The following is a 21,310-nucleotide window of genomic DNA, read 5'->3' on the forward strand; positions in this document are numbered from 1 at the left end:
AGCATCACTTCCGGCATCCACTCATTCAGCGCGTGTTTACAGCAGGCCTGGACCTGGAAAGCCCAGTGTGAAGTTGGGCCATTTCCAGGTCATCCTTGGGGTGAGACAGTCTCTCCTCCACGGAGAGGGGCCTCTGCTTCAGAGGGAGTTAGGAATAGGCTCCCCACCCCGCAGCACTAACCTGGGGTGCTCCCCGCCTTCCTCATCCCCCACCCCCAATTTCTTGTTGGAGCTGTTCCCACCATCTCTTCCTCTCTACCTGCCCCATCTCTAAGCTCTGACCCTTCTCATCGTTCAGTTGATTTTAAAAATAGGCTCCTTGAGGAGTTCCCGTTGTGTCTCAGTGGCTTAAGAACCTGACTAGTATCCATGAGGATGCGGGCTCCATCCCTGACCTCGCTCAGTGGGTTAAGGATCCGGCGTTGCCTTAGCGGTGGTGTAGGGCACAGATGCGGCTTGGACCCTGTGTTGCTGTGGCTGTGGTGTAGGCTGGCAGCTGCAGCTCCAATTCGACCCCTGGCCAGGGAACTTCCATAGGCCATGGGTGCAGCCCTAAAAGAATAATAAATAAATAAATAATAATAAAAAAATTAAAACAGGCTCTTGACCCCTCTCGCTGATATCACCACCCCCTCAAGTCTGGGCCCTGATGGACTCTAGCATGTGCCTTTGGCCATTTTTATGCCCTGCTCTCGCTCTCTGTGGCTGATGGAGTGAAGTCTACACACCTTCTAAGGGCCTGCAATGTCTGTGGCTGTCTGGTCCCTTCTGGCCCCTGAGTCCTCACCTCCCCGGGGCTCTGTCGGCCGTGCTCGGCCACCCGAACCCCCTCACTGGTCCCCTGGCATCCTCAGGCCCTTCAGCCCTTACGCCCCCTCCCTGGAGTGGCCCCCATCCCTTCTGGGGAAGCCTGCTCCTCTCCCCGCCCCACGCCACCCACAGTCTGGGGCTTCCTCCCCTGTGTCTCTCCCACAAAACTCTGAACTTCTCAGAGGCAAGACCACGTCTGACTGACCTCAAAGCCTTTACTCCCAAGCCAAGGCATGGAAGATAACTGAATTTTAATAAACAGAAGGAATGAGGGAAGGAAAGGAGGGCGGGAAAGAAGGAAGTGGGGAGGAAGGAAGAAGGGCTCTCAACTCCTGTGCTAAGGGCCAGCCTACCCAAAGGAGTTGAAGTCAATTGTTCGGAAAACTAAGTCTAGGGGTCACAACAGAATGACACATCCTAGGTATCCGTGGACTCTCAAGGGTACATTGAAAATCAGGGAGTGCTCCACAGATAGTCAGAAATAATATTTTCAAGAGTTATTATTTATTCATTCAATATTTACATGAGGGCCTCCTCTGCACCAGGCCAAACCACAGACGTTATCCCATTCCATCATTCCCCAAAACCAAAGCTGCAGGATAATTGCATGCATTCTCTTGATGAGGAAACCGAGGCTCAGAGAGGTTCAGTAAGTTACCCAGCGTCACACAGCTAGCGAGCACAGAACCGGGATTCAAACTCAGACCTCTCTGACTCAAAAATCTCTGCTTCGTCTGCTACGTGGCTCCCCTCCCCCTCCCGTTTTACTTCTAGTACTTTCCCGTTTCCTCCCATTTTCTGCTGGTTCAAAAGTTAACCTCTGGGTGCAGTACATTTAAACAGAGAACATGACAGAATCCTCCTTCTTAAAAGGCAAAACGCACGGCATCTTAATTGAAACAAGATAATCCAAACATTTGCTTCACTTAGAGTTTCGAAATTCCATTTCATTGACTTGTATTTTCACAAGTGACTGTCATGTCAAAGTTATTTTATTTTTACAGAAGTTAGAAAAATAAAAAGAGAGGACGTTTTGGAACCAAGTAACTTACAACATATTTTGGTCCTCTCTTCTGGGTGTTGGAGGAAAAGCTGAGACTCTTCCAAGAGGAAACTCACAGTCTATTGAACAGCCTTCCTCCAGGACTGCCGCCGGCGAGCCCGGGGGCGCTGACCACCGCGACCCTGAAATCTGACTTCTTTATCTCTTTTGAAACCCCTTCCTCACCTCTAACCCCAAGATAAGTTCCTAGCCGGGCCCTCCTTGCAAAATCAGAATCTTAAGTAAAGGCAGACAGCTCCCACGTGTGTTCAGGTCACGGTTCCAGAACAGATGCTCTCAGCCAACATGTCCAAAGGTGGGGCTGCTTCTCCTACAGAAATCATTTCGGATGTGTACGGAATCCAGGACCTCGGGTCTCTCTATTAAATTCCCTGTGCCTTTTATACAGAACAAGAGAGGGACACCGCATGTCTCCCCACACGCCTGTGACCTCAGGACCACGGACTCCTCTGACTAAGCTTCATGGCCCCCATCTTCCGATCTTCCGGAGCTGCGTGGCGTGGTGAGATCCCCAGGGGCTCCAGGAGCAAAAGAACTGGGTTCCAGTGAAGAATCCACTAGGCCCTTGGGTTCCGGATAGTTGAGATGTCTTCATTCCTCTACCCTTTCTGCCTAATGGGTTTTGCTGAGACTCACGTGTGATCACGTGCACGAGAGCCTTTGAAATGTGGTTTGGAGTAGCTCCAAAGGCTGTCCCTGTGTCACTAATCGCATTGGCCAGTCCCAGCACAGAATCCCCACCCCTGCCGGACTGTCTCCCAGCTAGCACACCCTCTAAGATGCGGCTCAACCCCCACTTCTCCAGGGAGACTCTGCACCACCCCAAGCCACAGCCTCTCCCACAGCACACGGCTCGCGTCTCCAAGCTTTTCCTACTCCTCTCCTTTGAACTATGGATACAGTGAGGGGGCCAGAGTCTGGATTCCTGCCCCACCCCCAACCCTAAAGCAACCTAAGACAAGGATTCAAGTGCATGGAATTTATCTTAGAGATGCAAGGAGTGTTGTCAAGGAGATGGGGGCGTGATTCAGCAAAGGGCAGGCAGTGTGCTCAGGAGCAGCTTCAAGGTGTGCGACCTGAGCACCCTCCTGAGACCCAACACTCAGAAGGCCCCCGGCGTGGTTCAATGCCTTCCTGTCACTGCTGGAAAGTCTTCATCATCTTTCCCTTGACCTTGAAGATGTCGGCTATAAATACAAACTGTGTAATTTTGATAATTCCTCATATGGGTTGAATGCTCTTATATTTGCATTTAAAACTGGCCTTGCACTATATAAAGAAGGAAGGTAAAACTCATTGCTAATCATTGGTGATTTTATTTTTTTTTCAGTTAGAACAACTCCCAAGTAGGACCTTCACCCATTGAGCGGTTATTCCCCATTCCCCTTGCCCCCAAGCCCGTGGCAACACCAACCTGCTTTCTGTCTCACTGGATGCACCTGTGCTGGATATTTCATATGCATGAAACCATACAACGTGTGACCTCGGCGTCTGGCTTCCTTCATCTAGGATAATGTTTTAGAGGTTCCTTGGTGTCGTACTAAGTATAAGTACTTCATGCCTTTCTATGTCTGGATAATATTTCACTGCGTATATACACTGCATTTTGTTCATCCAGGCATCTGTTCCCGGACACTGGCTATGACTACCTTTTGACGATTGTGACCAGGGCAGGTGTGACCACACATGGACCCGTAGTTGTGGGAGTACCTGTTTTTAACTCTCTGGGGTGTATATACCTCTTCTACTTTGAAGGATCCACTGGATCACATCGGGCACACCAGGTAACGCAGGAGGATCTCCCCAAAAGACCAGCTCTCTCTACGTGTGACGTAGCACATTCACAGGCATTGGGGCGGGACCTCTTCAGGGCACCGTTTCTCCTGCCTCCCGTGAGACCTGCGTGACCCAAGTTGGGGAAGAGCCTCATGGCTACAGGCAATCGTTCTGGTGCTGCTACTAGACCAGTGCTTGTTAAACCTGAGAAATATGCGAAACCCGTTTAGAGGAAAAGGACACCATCAGAGCTCAAGGATATGTCCCCGGACCCCCAGCCTGAGGGACAGTGCTCCAAAAGTTGACCAACAGCTGAAGCATCCCTGGCTCTAACGTGCTCAATGATACAAGTGTAAACCCAGACATCAAGATCCTGCAGTAGAATGGCTTTAAGGTGGAGTTCCTGTTGTGGCTCAGTGGGATAAGTACCTGAGGTTGTCACTGTGAGGGTGAGGGTTCGAGCCCTGGCCTCACTCGGGGGGTTAAGGATGTGGCTTTTATGTTAATTTTTTAGATGGCTATCAAATGAAAAGGGAAAATTGTTAAGTCCTCATAGAATTCACACTGTAACAAGAACGGGGGCTCTTGGGGTGAGTAAACCCAGTGGAAGAAATATTTGGCCAGAGCTTCTGGTCTGGTTCATTGCCATGCCCCGTGCCTGGCACATGGAAGAGCCTCAAGACACGCTGCTAAATAAATAGATGAGGGACAGGACGGGGACCTGGGAGGGCAGGTGTGGGCGGCGAGGTGGGCAGAGGCCTGGGAGATGGTGAACCAGCTTATTTCGAGCTTATACTGTGGGCCGTCCCTAAGGGATATTCGAGAGCCCTAACTGTCTACATGCCTCATCTGGCGATTAGCACTTAGAGGTTTGTAATACTTTTTGTCAATATTAACAGGGAAGAGAGGATGTGCCAAATCCCCAGGAAGGCGAAGGGCAGTGCCAGGAAAAGGTCTATGGTTGGGAAGCGACGCCAGTACAGGACATGCCCCTCGGGCCCCTTTGCTTCTCCCAACCCTCCCTGCCTCAGAAGGGGCTGGAAGGTGCCCCTCATAAGAGAAGATTTCCAGGGACTGAGATATTAGAAACAAAATAAATCAGGAGTTCCCATTGTGATTCAGGGAGTTAAGAACCCAACATAGTGTCTTTGAGGATGTGGGTTCAATCCCTGGCCTCCCTGAGTGGGTTAAGGATCTGGCATTGCTGTGGCTGTGGTGTAGGCCAGCAGCTGAAGATCTGATTTGCCCCTTAGCCCGGGGACTTCTATATACCACAGGTCCTGCTGTTTTAAAAAAAGAAAAAGAAAAAGAAAAAAGAAGAAAAAGGAAAGAAAGAAAAGCAAATTTTCTAGGTATCTATTAGGATTGAATTTGGAGTGGCTAATTCAAACTCTAGGCCAGTTTGATCGCAGTATCTCACTGCTGAGGAAAAGGAGGGAGGATTTTGGTAAGTCTTTTTATAGGGAGCAAATCCCTCAAACCTGAATGAGGAGTTACCTTGGAACATTCTAGCAGAGAAGGTCTCTCCGGAATTAATGAAGCAGAGGCAGACAGCACTCCTCCGAGTTCTAAGAAGGAAAGACATTTCATCTTGGAAATGTAACTATAGTACTTTTTGCTTTATTCTTTTTAAACACAACTTTGGCTCTGAAAGTTGCTCTATCGAAAGGAAAGCCTGCCTTTGCCAAAATGTCAGAATCCTGCAGCTGAGAATGCATTCAACAAATAACAATTATTTCCTACTTATATAAACTCTCCTTTTTCCAAGTTTCAAAAACTTTGACAATCTTCAGGAATCAGGCTGGGTCAATCTCTTTCAAAGGGGCTGTCAATAGGAATAAGATGTGGTTATTCTCAATGACACAATTTCATGAAACTCTCTTTTAAAAAACTCATGTTAATACTCTCGTTCAAATTGAAAAATCTCAAGGAGAAATTCTTTGTAATTTGGGAGTTACAGGGAAAAAGAATTGTGCTATTTCCAAATGCTAAATGTTCAGAGAATTCCTATTGCATTTTAACTGGATGTCACAAATCCTCTACCCACATCCAAGTTCTGCCACCCAAGCTGGTCACGTCTCTTCTGGGTTGCAGCTTCTCCAGCTTTAACAGGAGGAAAGTAACAAAGTGACTTCGAACACGATTCTATGAGTTCTCAGTCACAAGTCTACAAAATGCAAATATCTTCTATAACCTTGGAGGTATATTTAATCTCAGAAATAAACACTGTCCTTCCCTTTCCAAAATACATCTTTTGAAAAATAAATCTCTCCTAATAAAATATGGAAGACATTCTTTTTCATGGACCCTTCTAAAGCTATGGCACTAAATGTTTCCACCTGTACCGAGCGTGGACTTGGCCACTTAATCAGGTTGGGATTATCTGGCTCAGCATTTAGCCTGAGTATATATTTTAAAGAAATTAAGCGCTGAGCCATGTGCTTAATGGCACAGAATTCCAGTCTCCAGAGGGGCTCTCATCCCAAGACTATTGGGAGTGAAAGTTTGGAAGGTCATAAGCTTTTAAGGACAAACATACCGAGCTTGCAACAAGAAAGGGTTGCCAGCACAAACACTCAGCCTTTCTCAGCAAAGCCTGTGGCTTCCATGTGCAAAACATCTCTGGAGCTTGTTGCCCGAGGATCTCTTGATTTCTACCCTGGTTCAAAACCCCCTTTTCTCTCTATTTAGATCAAAGTCCTTGCTTCCAGTTCCTCCCTTTCTAGCTCATCCTCCATGAAGCATGAGTAATACAGAAAATCTGATGATATCACATCTCAGTTTAAAAACCTTCCAAGACCACCCCATGAGACTGAAGTCAAAACGTTTGAGAATGACTTTCAAAGGCCTCTGTAATACAGTCTCATCTGCTACAGTACTCCAGCCTAGGGTCACCAGATTTAGCAAACAAAAATAGAGGATGCCCAATGAAAACTGAACCTAGGATAAAGAATAAATAATGTTCTCAGTATAAGCATAACTCGTGCAGTATTTGGGACATGCTCCTGCTAAAACATATTCATTGTCTATCTGAAATACACATCTAACTGCGCTGCCTGTGTTTGATCAGACAACACAGCCCCAGCTATACTTCTCCAATCATTATTTCCCAAACTGTGAATGTGTTGTCCTTGTGTAATTATTCATGCCATTTTTACTAGCTGAGATGCTACTTTCTTCTTCTCCACCCAAAAACTCCTATTCATCCCTAAAAACCCCTCACATCTTTTGTGAGGCTTCCCTGACTGCTAACAGCGTAATTAATCACTCCTTCCTCTGCCCTCTTTCATCTGTCTCCCCTCAGTACTCATCAGGATGCATTGTCATTCCTTATGAATCACTTTCTTCCACTACTGGGAGATCCTTAAAGTGAAGGGGCAGATCTTTGCCCATCTTTGCATGCCACGCCCAACTCAAGACCAGCACAGGACAGGTGCTCAGTAAAATGTCCTAAAGAAACAAAAAGAAAACAACTCTATAGATCATGGCTATGCCTTCAAACATACTCTCCCACTTCCTCTCCACAGTGTAACTCTGAAAAGAAAAACTCCAACTATTTTGAATTATTACAATCCTCTTTATCAAGAAAGAATAGTGAAGGAGGCCCTGGAAAGGGTCACTAAACCACAAAGTCAGCCTCTCCCCAGAAGTGATTACGCCCTTCGTGCTCCGTCCAGCAGAGGCTGCTTCACGTTGAAAGTCCCCATTAGCAGAAAAGATCACAAAATCCCTAGTTCTCTGCAGACGCTCATCACACCGGCCCCCAGCCTAGGTGTGACGTGGGATGTATTTGTCCTGTGAGACTTGTCTTGATTGGCCAGAGGCCACCCTCCTTGCCAGGCTCTCCATGCTAGCAATTGGTGGGGCTGTTCGAGACAGCGGGTCCCTCTCTGATATCACACAACCAACACCCAGAGAGGAGGCTTGATTCATCGCAGCCACCCCTTGAGCACTCTGCCTTGGACCACGGTGCCCTCTGCTTGCCCCCTTCTCTGCCTGATCTCATGCCCTGACCCAGTCTCTCCTCTGTGGGGAGTCACACTCCCCTCTCAGGCTGGTCTCCTTGAATAACATGCCTGCCGTGAGCTCCTAAAAGCGGCAGATGGTCCTGCCCACCTGGAAAATAACTTGGGACGGTCCACAGCCTCTTTCTGTAGAATAAATGAATGAACGCCTGACACTTGCTCATTCAGGAAGCATCCATTGAGAATCTAGGATGCTCCTGGCCCTGGATCCATGGTGATGACTGAAACATCATTCCTGGCTATAAGAATGCGAAATCTAATGCGTCAACACCAATAGGTTCAACCTCACCTGGACACGTACTCAACTTCAAAGAAAAATTAAATCATGGAAAACATCCAATTGGTGAAATCAACGGCATTTTTTTTGGGGGGGGGCTTTTAGGGCTGCACCCTTGGCATATGGAGGTTCCCAGGCTAGGAGTCTAATAGGAGCTGTGGTCGCTGGCCTACACCACAGCCACAGCAATGTGGGATCCGAGCCACATCTGCAACCTACACCACAGCTCACAACACTGGCGGATCCTTAACCCACCGAGTGAGTCCAGGGATCAAACCTGCATCCTCATGGATGCTAGTCAGATTCGTTTCCCCTGAGCCATGATAGGAACTCTGAAATCAAGGGCATTTTTTAAAGAAATTGCATCATGATTGCTTACGCATTTTCTTGAAATAGAAGCATTATTTCCAAGTCTAAAATCTCAGACCCCATGCCACTTCCTCACCATGACAAGTGTCTCTGTGACTCCTTGCAGTTAATAAGAGCAAAGGGCAATGAAAGTCAAATCATCCAGTGAGAAGCAAGAAACACGAAACAGAGAATGGTTAGTGCAAAGGATTCACAAGGCTAGACATGTTATCCTCCTAAAATAAGTCAAAAGAAAGGGTGACAAATCTTGGAACCCAGAACTGGGGGTACTGAGCTGGGAAATTCACATATAAGGGATACCTCATTTCTCAATTATAGTGACTTAATGAACCAGGACCAGACTTCATTTGCTTTGTACATGTGTGTCCTTAATTTCTCAAAGATTACTAAGCAAAGGCATTGTTCTGTATGTAATGAAAATATCTGCAGGATTTGTTTAACTCTCATGAGTTTCTGAAGCTAAGCAATGGAAAAGTGCATTGCTACACACTTTCTATGCAGCAAACACTGTGCCATCCCTTGATCCATTTTATCTCATTTCAATCTTAGAGCTGCCCTGCAAAACTACCATTATCCTCTGTGTGCAGAGGAAACTGCAGCTTAAGAATTTGTACCTTACCTAAAAGCACGTAGCTAACGTGAGTCTTGTGTAACTTGAACCTGAACTGTCTCTCCAAGGCCCATGTCCTTCCCACTACCCCCATGGTAACTTGCTTAGAGCCCAAAGGATCCATCTCACCATGGATGAAAATTACAATCAACCATTCAATCAACAACCATTGTACACATAATGAGCACATGATAAGGGCTATAAGCTGAGCGCCACCCAAGAAAGTGCAATAAGGTCCTCAATGAGTATTCTAGACTCCTGGGCTCAAGCATGAACTCTCCGCCCATAAGCCACATGGCCTCAGCCAATCCCCTTCTCTGGCTGAGTCTCACCTTCCTTATAGACGTAGCAGTGAGGACAATGGCTTCCCTAAAGTCTCAGGACTGCTGTGAACACTGGATGAACCAATGTCTGAGAAAACGATTGTTGTAAAGTGACAAATGCTGCTGAAATGTGAAACACAAACTGGTTTTTTCAAAAAACCTTCTGGTCAACAGAGACTTGGATAATTACGGGAGGTTTTCTAGAGCAGGAAGCAGAGGGGGGCGCACAGGCGAAAGGAGCCCCGGGTAGCCAGGGTCCTCCTGCTCCGCCGGGGCACAGAGGAAGCTGAGTCACCCCCGCTCAGCAAGGCCCCTGTGGGTCCCCAGGAGATCAACTGAGCCTTCCTGTGAGAAAGCGGAAACCCAGCTCCTGCTGTCCCCACGGTCCCTCCTGAGAGCTGGCCCCTGTGGTCGGCTGAGGTCAGCCTTGGGGCCGTGTGGTTCCCTTCTGTGGCTCGGTTGACAGAAACAGCCCGCACGGTCTGTGCCCTCCCAGCCCACGTGCCTCTTAGTGTCTCTAGTGAGGAGTCATAGCGACGGGAACCGGAGCCGCCAAAGTGACTCCTCTTCAGACCTTGCCCGCCGATGAAGTCACTCTGCAGAGCACGTGGCCATCAGCTCACTGCTCGGGTTTGTCTCGAGCTGCGCCACTGGACACCTTGGGAACACCGATGATGCCAATGACAGGACATCAGAGGAGGCAGGGGAGAACAAATTCTAAGGCGGGTTCTGGAAGGCCAGTCTTCCAGGCACTTCGAAAAGGGCTGAGCTTCCCCACAGTCTCGAAGACCAGAGCATGAGCATCCTAGCATCCCTGCCCCGGCCGCTGAGGGCGCAAACCCAGAGAGTGGCAGGGTTTCCAATGACTGGATGGGCCAGGGCGTGAAAGCCCTGAGCTCAGAACCTGGTATATAATGAGAGCTAAATAAATCTTAATTCCTGCTGCTATTATCAAAGCCACACAACTATCTGGTTGCAAAGCTGGGACAATAAGCAAAACGTCTTGACCCAACAATCTGAAACACATCATTTTGCTCTCTGTGCAAAGCTTTATCATCATAGCAATAATAATTCCACTGTACTTTGGGGATGCAGTGCTCCTTTTATAAATATTCTATCAGGAGCTCCCATCCTGGCGCAGCGGAAATGAATCTGACTAGGAACCATGAGGTTGCAGGTTCGATCCCTGGCCTCGCTCTGTTGGGTTAAGGATCCAGCATTGCCGTGTGGTGTAGGTCACAGACACGGCTCGGATCTGGCATTGCTGTGGCTCTGGCGTAGGCTAGCAGCTGCAGCTCCAATGCCGCAGGTGCAGCCCTAAAAAGACAAAAGACAAAAAAAAATTATACCAATTATCAATAAAAAATCCCATAAAGGAGATATTATATCCCTTTTTCAGGTAAGAACACTGAGACTCAGAGATGTAAACAGCTGATAAAGGGTACTCGGCCATTGATAGATGGGACTGGGACTCTGACCCGGGTCTTTGGTCTCTGCAGTAACCTCAGAAGATACCTCTCTCCTCTCCAGGACCTTATCCCATTCCCACACTGATTCAGGCATAGAGCTTGGTCCTGCCTATATGGTCCGGGCTGTTTCACAGTATCAAGCTTAAGTTATAACTTGGCTCCAACAAAAGCTTTATCCAACAAAAACCTATTGCATAGCACAGGGAAATGTATTCAATGTCTCGTAATAATCTATAATGGAAAAGAATCTGAAAAAGTGTATATATATATATATATAATATATAATATATACGTAACATACAACATACATATGCATGTATAACTGAATCAGTGTGCAGTACACCTGAAACTCTGTAAATCAACTATATGTCAATAAAAAATTAGCATTAAAAGAATTTTTATCTGCCTAAAGTTGCTTTTTCCAGTGATTCCCCTACTTTTAAAGAACAGATGGAAAGCTGAGATCTATCACAGCTCCACGATTCAGCACAATCCACTTTCTCTTAGTTCAGTTCTGTAGAGGTTCCCATGTATTTGCTAAAAATGACATATGCATTTTTTTCTGCATCTGCCTGCCGAATCAGCCTCAAGCCTTTTCTGGCCAGTCAGTAACTTTGATGGGTGGGCAGATCCCCAGAGGATTTTGTTAAAATGCAGATTCTGATTCAGTGTGTTCGGGATCAAGCCTTTGATGAAGGTGGAGTAGGTACCTACCGTTCCATTCATCTTATTTATATTGCACTCCTTTTAAATAGGATTTGAGGACATTTATTTAGAGAATAAGGGCCAATGGGATGATTATAACCATTTCATAAAGGAGGAAACACAGTCTAGGAAAGCCTGTGGGACCTACCTGACACCACACAATAAACAAAAAGCTGGACTCGAAACCAGGTCTTTTATCTCCAAACCCACGTGACTCACCTCATAGGGCTGCACCTTGCCAGGTCCACTAGGTGCCCAGGATGCAGTGATGAAACGGAGGTACCTCTGCTCTCATCACACTTAGACTTCAGGAAAGACTCTAAGAAGACTTCAGCAACTGTGAAAGGAAACAAGGACAGACGTGACATTCTGACAGAGATGCGCCAAAGTTCAGAGGAGCACAAGCTCGCATGCAACTTTGGCTGGAAAAGTCCTACAAGAAAGGCTCAGTGGAGGACACGGATTACTTGAAGGGACAGGGTAAGAAAAAGCACTCCAGGTTGAAGGAATATTAACCGGCCCAAGTTTTAGAAAACACTTGTCATATGCCAAAAAGAGCATCGTGGCGCCCCCCACCCCCCGCCCCGTTCCTCCTGTAAATTGCTTAGCTGTCCCAAACCACCGAAAGCCCCCTGAGCTAGAACAGGCTACCAGGTAGAGAAAGGCAGATGGGAAGAAATGACCATTTGTTACCACTTGCCAGAAGCTTGTGGGTCCTCTACAAAGACTGTGTCATTCAGTCCTCACAATAGCCTCACCTGCCAGGTAAATATTTTTCCCCATTTTAGAGATGAGGAAGCTGAAACTCAGAGACAGAGTGACCTGTCCAAAGTCAAACAACTCACAGGCAGAGAAGCTCTGATTTGAACCCAGGATGGTCAGCAGCCAAAGCCAGGTTTCTGCAGGTGATTGTACGTTTGGACGCTATGAGGAATGCAGGCATACATCGGGAAGCATCTGTTCTACGAGTGACTGTGAGATTGGGAGCCAGGGCCTGGTAGAGACTCAGCAAGTCAACATCTAAAGTAGGTTTAAGCATCTAAGGGAAAAATGGGGCGTTTCTGTTTAATAATCATACAGTTGCAGCTATGCAAGAGGAGTAAGTTTTGAGATTGGCTGTACCCCACTGTGCCTACAGTAAACCACTTAGAAATTGGGTTAAGAGGGTAGGTCTCATGCTGTGTTCTTACCACAATCAAGCAAGCAAACAAACTAAGTCACAAAGGCAATGGCACAAAGAAAGAAAAATATACAACTGAATGTATCCAAGCATGAATTCTTCCATCATAATTCTTCCTAGGAGAGTTTGTGATGTGGTATCAATGTTTCTTTAATCACCATATTTTTCTAAATTCCACCAGGAAGCCGCTTTTCTAGGATATGGTGGGTCCTGTTTATGTTTGCATCTATCAGATCACACAAAGGCAGTTATGATCGTCCATTGAGTCATCAACACGAATGTGGACATCTTTAAATATTTACACAAACACATTGATTACTTACATTTGTAAGCCTATGAGGAAGCCCTGGGCCAAGCTTTGCAATGTTGGGGGGAAAAAAAAATAGGGTTTTTTGCGAATGCAGTAATCAGGCCACATTCACTGCTCATTAGAATGACTCTTGAATCATCTTCAGTTTGTTTGCAGAGACGGTTCCCATCTGTACCCGCACATGTGCGGTGGAGACCACGTGCGTGGGAGGAGGGAGGTGTACTCTGAGCGACAAATCCAGTCTGGTTTTCAGCATCTGCAGGCTGGGGATCTATCCACAGGAGCAAAAGAGCCACAGTGACCAACAGGAGCAGCCGAGAAGTTCATTGCCAGCAGACCAGCTCCGACTCTCACAAGTCCTAGGAGAAGTGTAAATGGAACGGTCACGGAAGGCTTTTGTATACGACAGGAACCTTGAATAGACATTGCAGCAAATGACATCAGACAAGATGTTTATCTGTGCCTTTCTTCGGGGTGGATTCTGAGGTGATATGCATGTAAAACTACAAAATGCCCAAAGTTTCATTAACCTGACTGCGTAGTCAACGCTGAGAGGAATACACAGCATTCGCTTCCTATTTTTTTTTTCACAGAAATATAGTTGATTTACATGTTGTGTTGGCTTCTTTCGGGTGTACAGCAAAGTGATTCAGATATACACATCTGAATATATATACATTCTTTTTTTCTTTCTTTTCTTTTTTTAGGCTGCACCTGCAGCATATGGAAAGTTCCTAGGCTAGGGGTCCAACTGCAGCTGCTGGCCGACACCATAGCCACAGCAACATCAGATCCGAGTCACACCTGCAGCCTATGCCACAGCTTGCAGCAATACTAGATCCTTTACCCACTGAGTGAGGCCAGGGATGGAACCTGCGTCCTCATGGATACTAGTCAAGTTCTTAACCTGCTAAGCCACAATGGGAACTCCTATATTATATATATAATATTTTTCAGATTATTTTCTGTTATAAGATATTAAATATAGCTCCCTGTGCTATATAGGAGGGCCTTGCTGTTTATCTCACAGCATTTCATTTCTATTTCAAAGTATCAATACAAACAGTTGTTATTTGTTTACTGATGGAAAATTAAAGGTTCTAGAATTCACAAAACATCCCTGCGAGTTAGCGGTCAGGAGACACGGACAGTTGAAATTCAGAAGTGAGCGCTGCTGAGAATCAGTGGTGGGGATATTGTCAGTAATTCAGCATGTTCCTGAATCTGTCTTTTCACAGCTCTGCAGAAAAGGACTTGTGACTTTTGTGGACCCTCTTCTTCCATTTCATCGTGCTCTCCTAGAGCAGTTAAAAAACAATCATCTGGAGTTCCCGTCGTGGCGCAGTGGTTAACGAATCCGACTGGGAACCATGAGGTTGCGGGTTCGGTCCCTGCCCTTGCTCAGTGGGTTAACGATCCGGCGTTGCCGTGAGCTGTGGTGTAGGTTGCAGATGTGGCTCGGATCCCACGTTGCTGTGGCTCTGGTGTAGGCTGGTGGCTACAGCTCTGATTAGACCCCTAGCCTGGGAACCTCCATATGCCGCGGGAGTGGCCCAAGAAATAGCAACAACAACAACAAAAAGACAAAAGACAAAAAAAAAAAAAAAATCATCTAATGACAACCCTGATTTTATTTTTTTTTTATTTTGTCTTTTTAGGGCCGCACCTTTGGCATATGGAGGTTCCCAGGCTAGGGATCAAATTGGAGCTACAGCTGCCGGCCTACACCACAGCCACAGCAATGTGGGATCCGAGCCACGTCTGCAACCTGCACCACAGCTCACAGCACTGGCGGATCCTTAACCCACCGAGTGAGGCCAGGGATCGAACCTGGTCCTCATGGATGCTAGTTGGGTTCATTAACCACTGAGCCATGATGGGAACACCAACGATCCTGATTTTATTTAATGAATTTATTTATTTATTTATTGTCTTTTTGCTATTTCTTTGGGCCACTCCTGCGGCATATGGAGGTTCCCAGGCTAGGGGTCCAATCAGAGCTGTAGTCTCCGGCCTACGCCAGAGCCACAGCAACGCGGGATCCGAGCCGAGTCTGCAACCTACACCACAGCTCACGGCAACGCTGGATCCTTAACCCACTGAGCAAGGGCAGGGACCGAACCCGCAGCCTCATGGTTCCTAGTCGGATTCGTTAACCACTGCGCCACGACGGGAACTCCCGATCCTGATTTTAAATGAAAGGTTTATCCAGAAATAGAGATGGGAATGGCTATACTCTTCTTCCACTGTTGATGTCTGTCAGCTGCTGAAGTAAATGATGTAATAAGGGGTGTGTGTGCGTGCGTGTGCGTGTGCGTGTGGCAGAGGGAAAGAGAAGGAGAGCAAGAGGGAGAGAGAGGAGGTCTTGAGGAAAACGGCTCACATGGTGACCTGACCGTGGGGTCTGGCAAGTGCAGGAGCTGCCGGGGAGGCCAGCAGGCTGGAGACCTGGGGAAGGGCGGGTGTTGGGGTTTTCTTCCTCCGGGGACCTCAGTGGACTGGACGAGGCCCGCTCACATTGCAGAGGGCATCCGACTTATTCACAGTCTACCAGGTCCATCTTCATCTTACCTAAAAAATACCATCTTGGCAATGTCTAGACTAAGTGTTTGACCCTATACCGGGGACCACGGCCCAGCCCAGCCCACTCATGCAATTAATTAACCATCCCATCCAGTGTCTGCTGTCGTTTCCCCTCGAACATGCCTGGTGCCTCTGCTGGTCTAGGTGGCCCGCCTGTCAGGGCTCCCACCCTTATCCCTGAGGGACCTGAGACCCGAGTCACCGCTTTCCCAGGCTTTTCTCAGGTGTGGCTTCTGGTCTTGTCCACTCACCCGTAAACCATTCAAAGTAGTCACGGAACGTCAACGGCTTCTGCAAGGGCTTGTGAAGGCCAAATATATTCTTCCTCAACCCCACCGTATAGCAACAGCCTGATCGTGACTGAGCCATTCTTGGAAATCTACTCGGCTACCCAGCAATGTCCTGTGGATATGTGATCAGCATCCCAAACCCACCCTTCAAAACGGGACAACCTCCACAGCTCTGCAAACCCTCTGCTGCCCGGGGATCCCTATCTCAATAAATGCAGCTCCATCCACCCGACTGCATAGGCTGAAAATACCACAGACTACAGACCTCTCTATTTCTCTCGTCCAGCACATCAGCAAATCCTGCCAGATGTAGCTTCAAAGCACCTACATGAGTTCCCATTGGAGCTCGGTGGGTTAAGCACCTGACATAGTGTCTGCGAGGAGGCAAGTTCAATCCCTGGCCTCGTTCGATGGGTTAAGGATCTGGTGTTGCCATAAGCTATAGCGTAGATTGCAGATGCGGCTCCGATCTGGTGCTGCTGTGGCTGCAACGCCGGCTCCAGTTGCAGCTCTGATTCGACCCCTAGCCTGGGAATCTCCCTAGGCCGCAGGTGCCGCCTTAAAAAAGAAAAAGAAAAAACAAAGTCCATACAAAATCGTACCTTTCTCACTCATTTCATTATTTCTGCTGTAAGGAAATCCCCAATTCCACTCCATAACCAGCACTCATACCCTTCCCTGCTCTGTAGACAGAATGATCCTATTAAAACATAAATCGCAAAAATACCTGGCTCAAAACTTTTCAATGGCTTCCCAGAGCAGTCAGGAAAAAAGCCCAAGTTCTTAAAATGCCTACAAATCCTATATATTCTCCCTCCACCTCCTCCCTCTGTACCTCCTATATTTTTCCCCAGTCACTCAACCGAAGCCCTGCTGGCCCCCTGCTCTTCCTTGAACAAGACGCCCCACCCCAGCCTCATGGTCAGAGCACCCTTCCCTATGGCTGGACCCTGCTTAACACAAGTGAACCCCAAATTTTCTCCCTTACTCCCATCAGGACCTGCTCAACTAGTACCTTAATCATTTAGCATTCCTTGCACACCATATGTAAAATAAATACTTCCAGACCCCTTGGAGTTCCCGTCGTGGCTCAGTGGTTGACGAATCCGACTAGGATCCATGAGGATGTGGGTTTGATCCCTGGCCTCGCTCAGTAGATGAAGGATCCAGCGTTGCCGTGAGCTGTGGTGTAGGTCGCAGACGCGGCTTGGACCCCGCGTTGCTGTGTCTGCGGTGTAGGCCAGCAGCTACAGCTCCAATTCGACCCCTAACCTGGGACTCTCCATATGTCACAGGTGCGGCCCTAAAAATAAACAAATAAACAAACAAAACTTCCGAATCTCAATATCTCTATCCCTCTTACTTAATTTTATTTTTCCTCTTACATTTATCATCACCTGACCTTATCTATAAACTGCTCCTTTTCTGTCTTCCCCCAAGAGACTGTCAGATCACTGAGGACAAGTTTTTTGGGTTTTTTGTTATGATATCCTGCTATATTTGCAGCACCCAGAACAGTTCCCGGTATATAGTAAGTGCTCAGTCAATATTTTTTTTAATGAGTATTTCCTGGTTGCTTGTCATAGTTTATCTCTGTTAATCTTTGTATTTAACCTGCAACATCCATGCGAGCTACTGCAGGAAGGTATCATCTCATTTAATCCTCAGAAGAATTCACCGGGATATGGCACACTTTTTCACCAGATTTTACAGATAAAATAGAGGTTTGCAGTGGATGTATAACCTGGCTGAAGTCACGTGGCTAGCACGCACAAATGCCCCTATCCACAAAACAGAAACAGACTCGGGGACATAGAGAACAGACTTGTGGTGGCCAAGGAGGAGGGGGGAGGAATTGGGATGGACGGGAGTTTGGGGTTAGTAGATGCAAACGATTACATTTCAAGTGGCTAAGCAATGAGGTCCTGCTGTAAAGCACAGGGAACTCTGTTCAGTCTCTTGGGATAGACCATGATGGACGATGATATGAGAAAGGGAATATACATACATGTGACTGGGTGAGGATGCTGACCAGCAGAAATTGGCACCACGCTGTAAACTGACTATATTCTAATTTAAAAAAAAAAAAAAAGACTGTGAAATAGGCAGAAATACATATTTTTTCTTGGAAAATAAAAAGAGAGCAAGCACAATTTGGCTCTTCTGAAGCCCCTACCCATTCCACAGCCCTGCAGGCTCCCGTGGTGGCAAGACCAGTTGAGAACGCCTAAGCAAATCGACCAGAAGTTGGAAGACACTCCTGCCTTTGGATTAGAAGAGACAGGGGTAGATGTTCGGGAAGAAGAGGAGAAAACGCAGCTTCCAACAGAGGGAGGTGACCTGATCCAAAACAGAACAAGCTCCCAGGCAGAGGGAATAAAGCATATTCGAGGACCTCATGAACCTGACAGGGGCCAGGCTGCTGAGCACGGAGTCAGACGGCAATGCCACCTGAGGCACTGGTCCTGCCACCTCCTGGGTGTGTGACCTTAAGCACAACCTTGTTTATCTTCGTTTCCACTTGTGTAAAAAGAGGATCTGGCGCTTACTTTGCATGACTATTATGGGAATTGGAGATAATGCGTATCAATTACCTGGTACACAGGAAACTCTCCAAAAATGAAACCATTTAGTGCCATTGTGCCCACATCATACATTGTCTGGCTTCTTGTACTTGAGCAAAGCTGGCTCAGATGTGGCCTTTGTGGACGCCAGCAGGCCTGGGTGGCCAGAGTGGGGGGTACACACCCCGCGAGTGTCCTGTGGGTGTTGACCTCACTGGTTGCAGCCCTGTGACCAGAGAGTCAAGGTGTCAGGGCCTCTAGAACAGAAGCCAAGTGGCTTTGCTCCACGCTGTGACCACAGGCTGCAGAAGCAGCTGTGAGGCATCAACAGAGTGAAGGGGTGTAAGGATGGCTCGGTGTGAACCCAGCCCCACCAGGGGAACCTGCGGTGTGGTGGTCTAGTTGCTGGAACTCAGCAGGTCACTCTCCCACGAACGAGGCGGGCATCTCCCCTGCCCCACCCGAGCGGCACATCCGGGACTGCGTGCTGGGGTGGCAGAAATACGACACACACTGTCTCCCCCTCCATGAGCACAGGGTCCGGGGAGCAGAAGGGTGATGAAACAGATCAATGAGTTAAAAGTTTCCAGAAATGCTTCCCATGTCTGCATGGGGTGCAGAGAACCTGTAAAGGAGTGATCAGTACTGCCTGGGCATGAGGTGTGACCTCATCCGAAGGTGCCCCAGGGTGGGAAGCAGCCTGAGCAAAGGCCCCCAGGGGCAGGGGTAGGGGAGGAGCCCGGGAGATGCTTGGTGCCTACGGCCAACTTCTTCCCCAGAGGGTCCAAAGATGTCCCAGCCATGACCCGCTTCTCATCCCATTTTCCCTGGCTCCATCTGCAGTGACACCACCTCCTGACAGTCACCTAAGCCAGAAACCTGGGAGTCACTCTGTCCTGTCCTCACCTCTCACGTCCAGTCACCAAGTCCTGCTGATATTCCAACTACAGACTTCTCAAATCACCCTCTGCCTCTCATTCCCACCGCTGCTGCCTCTGTGACTGCAAGGTCCCCAGCCCCGAGGAAAGAAGAAAGGGAGGTCAATTCGTGAAAGAGAAGAAGTAGCTGTTTCCATCCGAAGAGAGCAGGGATGCCAGAAATCCAAAATCAGCAGATGTCCACGGCACTAATAATAGTTAAAGTACCAAGTTTTCAAATGTTACTTTTGTCATAAATTAGAGCCTATTAAAGGTTATCCCTGACATGATGTGTCCCTGGCGCGCATGCTAGTACGTCTTCTAAAGTGGGAGGGGAGGAATGGAATGAGAACCACCTGAGGATGGTGGCTGGGAGGGGGTCCAGCCAGTGTTCATGGAGCCCCGGGCTCGGGCACGGGGCGGACACTTGGGACAGACAGGAAGCAAGACACCCGCAGAAGCCAGAGTGAAAACGACCAAACCTGGGCCGGAGCGCCAGGTACCGAGACCGCACATCACTCAGAAGTAAGATCTTCCAACTCAATTCTGAAAAGCTGCTCTGCCATCCTGTTCTCATCTTTGCTGTCGACCCGATCGGGAAAAGACCTCATGCTCAGCGAAACTGCCCCCTGAGTCTGTCAGTCTATTCCTTCCTCACACCTCAGTTAAGGACCTATTTCAAACCCTCACCATGGCTACTGAGGTTTTCAGGTTCTGCTTTGGGGGACTGTGGGAATATTTTTATTTTTTCATGATCTTGATGGGGGAAAAAATTTAAATAAATCATTTGGTGGCATTGCAACTGCTGTTGTTTTGAAATGTTTCGGTTTTATTTTGAGACTTGTATGTTCTGAGTTTCTGTTTCTACATTTGGAGGCTCATGAAATATGCATGGTTCCTTTATGAGATGTGATATGGTTGCACCAGGGGGGGGAGGAGACGGGATTGTCTGCCAGACTTTGTTGAGAAAATACATGGCAGTTACACCTGACCAGAAAACCATCTGCCTCTGCCTCGTGGACACACGGCCAAGGCCGGGATCGGCATGGGATGCTCCGACTCAGAAAGCTCTCAGCTAGAGGATGTCCCAGAAGAGAAATGGCCGATTTAGAGCGACTGAGGAATACCTATCCTTTGAAACAAATATTTATTTTTTAATGATTTTTTTTTCTGGGAAACTGACAGGTCTTGAGAGACAGGAAACGCATCCAGGTTCTGGGAAGGAGTCATCCTCTCCAATCATAGGAGGTGTAGACACAAGAGCAGGAGTCTGAGCGCCCTGCCGAAAACAGAACTGAAAATGTGCGAATGATTATCACCGTTGTAAGAATGATTATTACCGTTAACGAGAATCAGTATTATTTTTGCTCACTTCGTACTCTGTTGTCTGGCACACAACGGGTATTCCAAAAACAGCAACTCTCTGTCATGACTATTATTAAGGCTGTATTTGAACCTTCACTCCTTAGCTGAGGACCTGGGACACAGGAGGTGCTTAATAAATGCCTATTGAATACCTGAATGAATACCAGGTGCACGAGGTGCTGGGCCGCCGACTCTTTAGAGATAAGGATGCTCTTACGCTTTCTTTGGCTCGGCTGTGAAGGATGCTGCTACGGGCCTGAAAAGTGGGTCCGCTGCCCCGAAGGCTCCCCGGGGAAAATCATCGTAGCTGTAGACACTGTCTGTGGAGCCAGGACTGGAGTAAGCTTTTCGAGCCCTCAGATTCCCTCCTCGCCAAGGACTGAGCGAGCTTGGCAGGAGGCAGGAGGCTGATCCTATAAGGTAGAATTTATTATTCCCCTTTAAGATGAAGTTAAGTCTAAAAAAGTTAAAAAAAAAAAAAAAAAAAAAAACAGAGGAACTCAGGTTTGTTTGGGGAGGCAGGGGTTGGTTTTTTTTTTTTAACAGTTTTTTATTTTGCTTCTTGTATTGCATCTTTTTTTAATTACTCAATGAATTTTATTACATTTATAGTTGTACAACAATCATCACAACCAAATTTTATAGCATTTCCATCCCAAACCCTCAGTGCATCC

General features: G+C 47.5%; 1 long non-coding RNA gene across 4 annotated transcripts in view; it reads right to left on the reverse strand.

Moving 5' to 3' along the window:
* Positions 1 to 21,310, reverse strand: part of LOC106509907 (uncharacterized) — a 96,339-nt gene that overhangs the window by 24,408 nt on the left and 50,621 nt on the right. Inside the window, exons 3-6 of one of the 4 annotated variants that reach the window (XR_002342846.2) lie at positions 20,789 to 21,049; positions 12,931 to 13,276; positions 11,647 to 11,764; positions 10,283 to 10,570 (exon numbers count right to left, since the gene is read on the reverse strand). This is a non-coding gene — a long non-coding RNA (uncharacterized LOC106509907). Of the gene's footprint in view, positions 1 to 5,240; positions 10,571 to 11,646; positions 11,765 to 12,272; positions 12,422 to 12,930; positions 13,277 to 20,788; positions 21,050 to 21,310 lie in introns of those variants that run through there. The other 3 variants (XR_014842543.1, XR_014842544.1, XR_002342852.2) reach the window with 3 other exon arrangements.

The sequence above is a fragment of the Sus scrofa genome, chromosome 3 (assembly GCF_054392235.1).
Source record: "Sus scrofa isolate SSC_HxYL_T2T_F1_AM1 chromosome 3, Sscrofa_HxYL_maternal_Yorkshire_Landrace_v2.0, whole genome shotgun sequence".
Classification (NCBI taxonomy): domain Eukaryota; kingdom Metazoa; phylum Chordata; class Mammalia; order Artiodactyla; family Suidae; genus Sus; species Sus scrofa.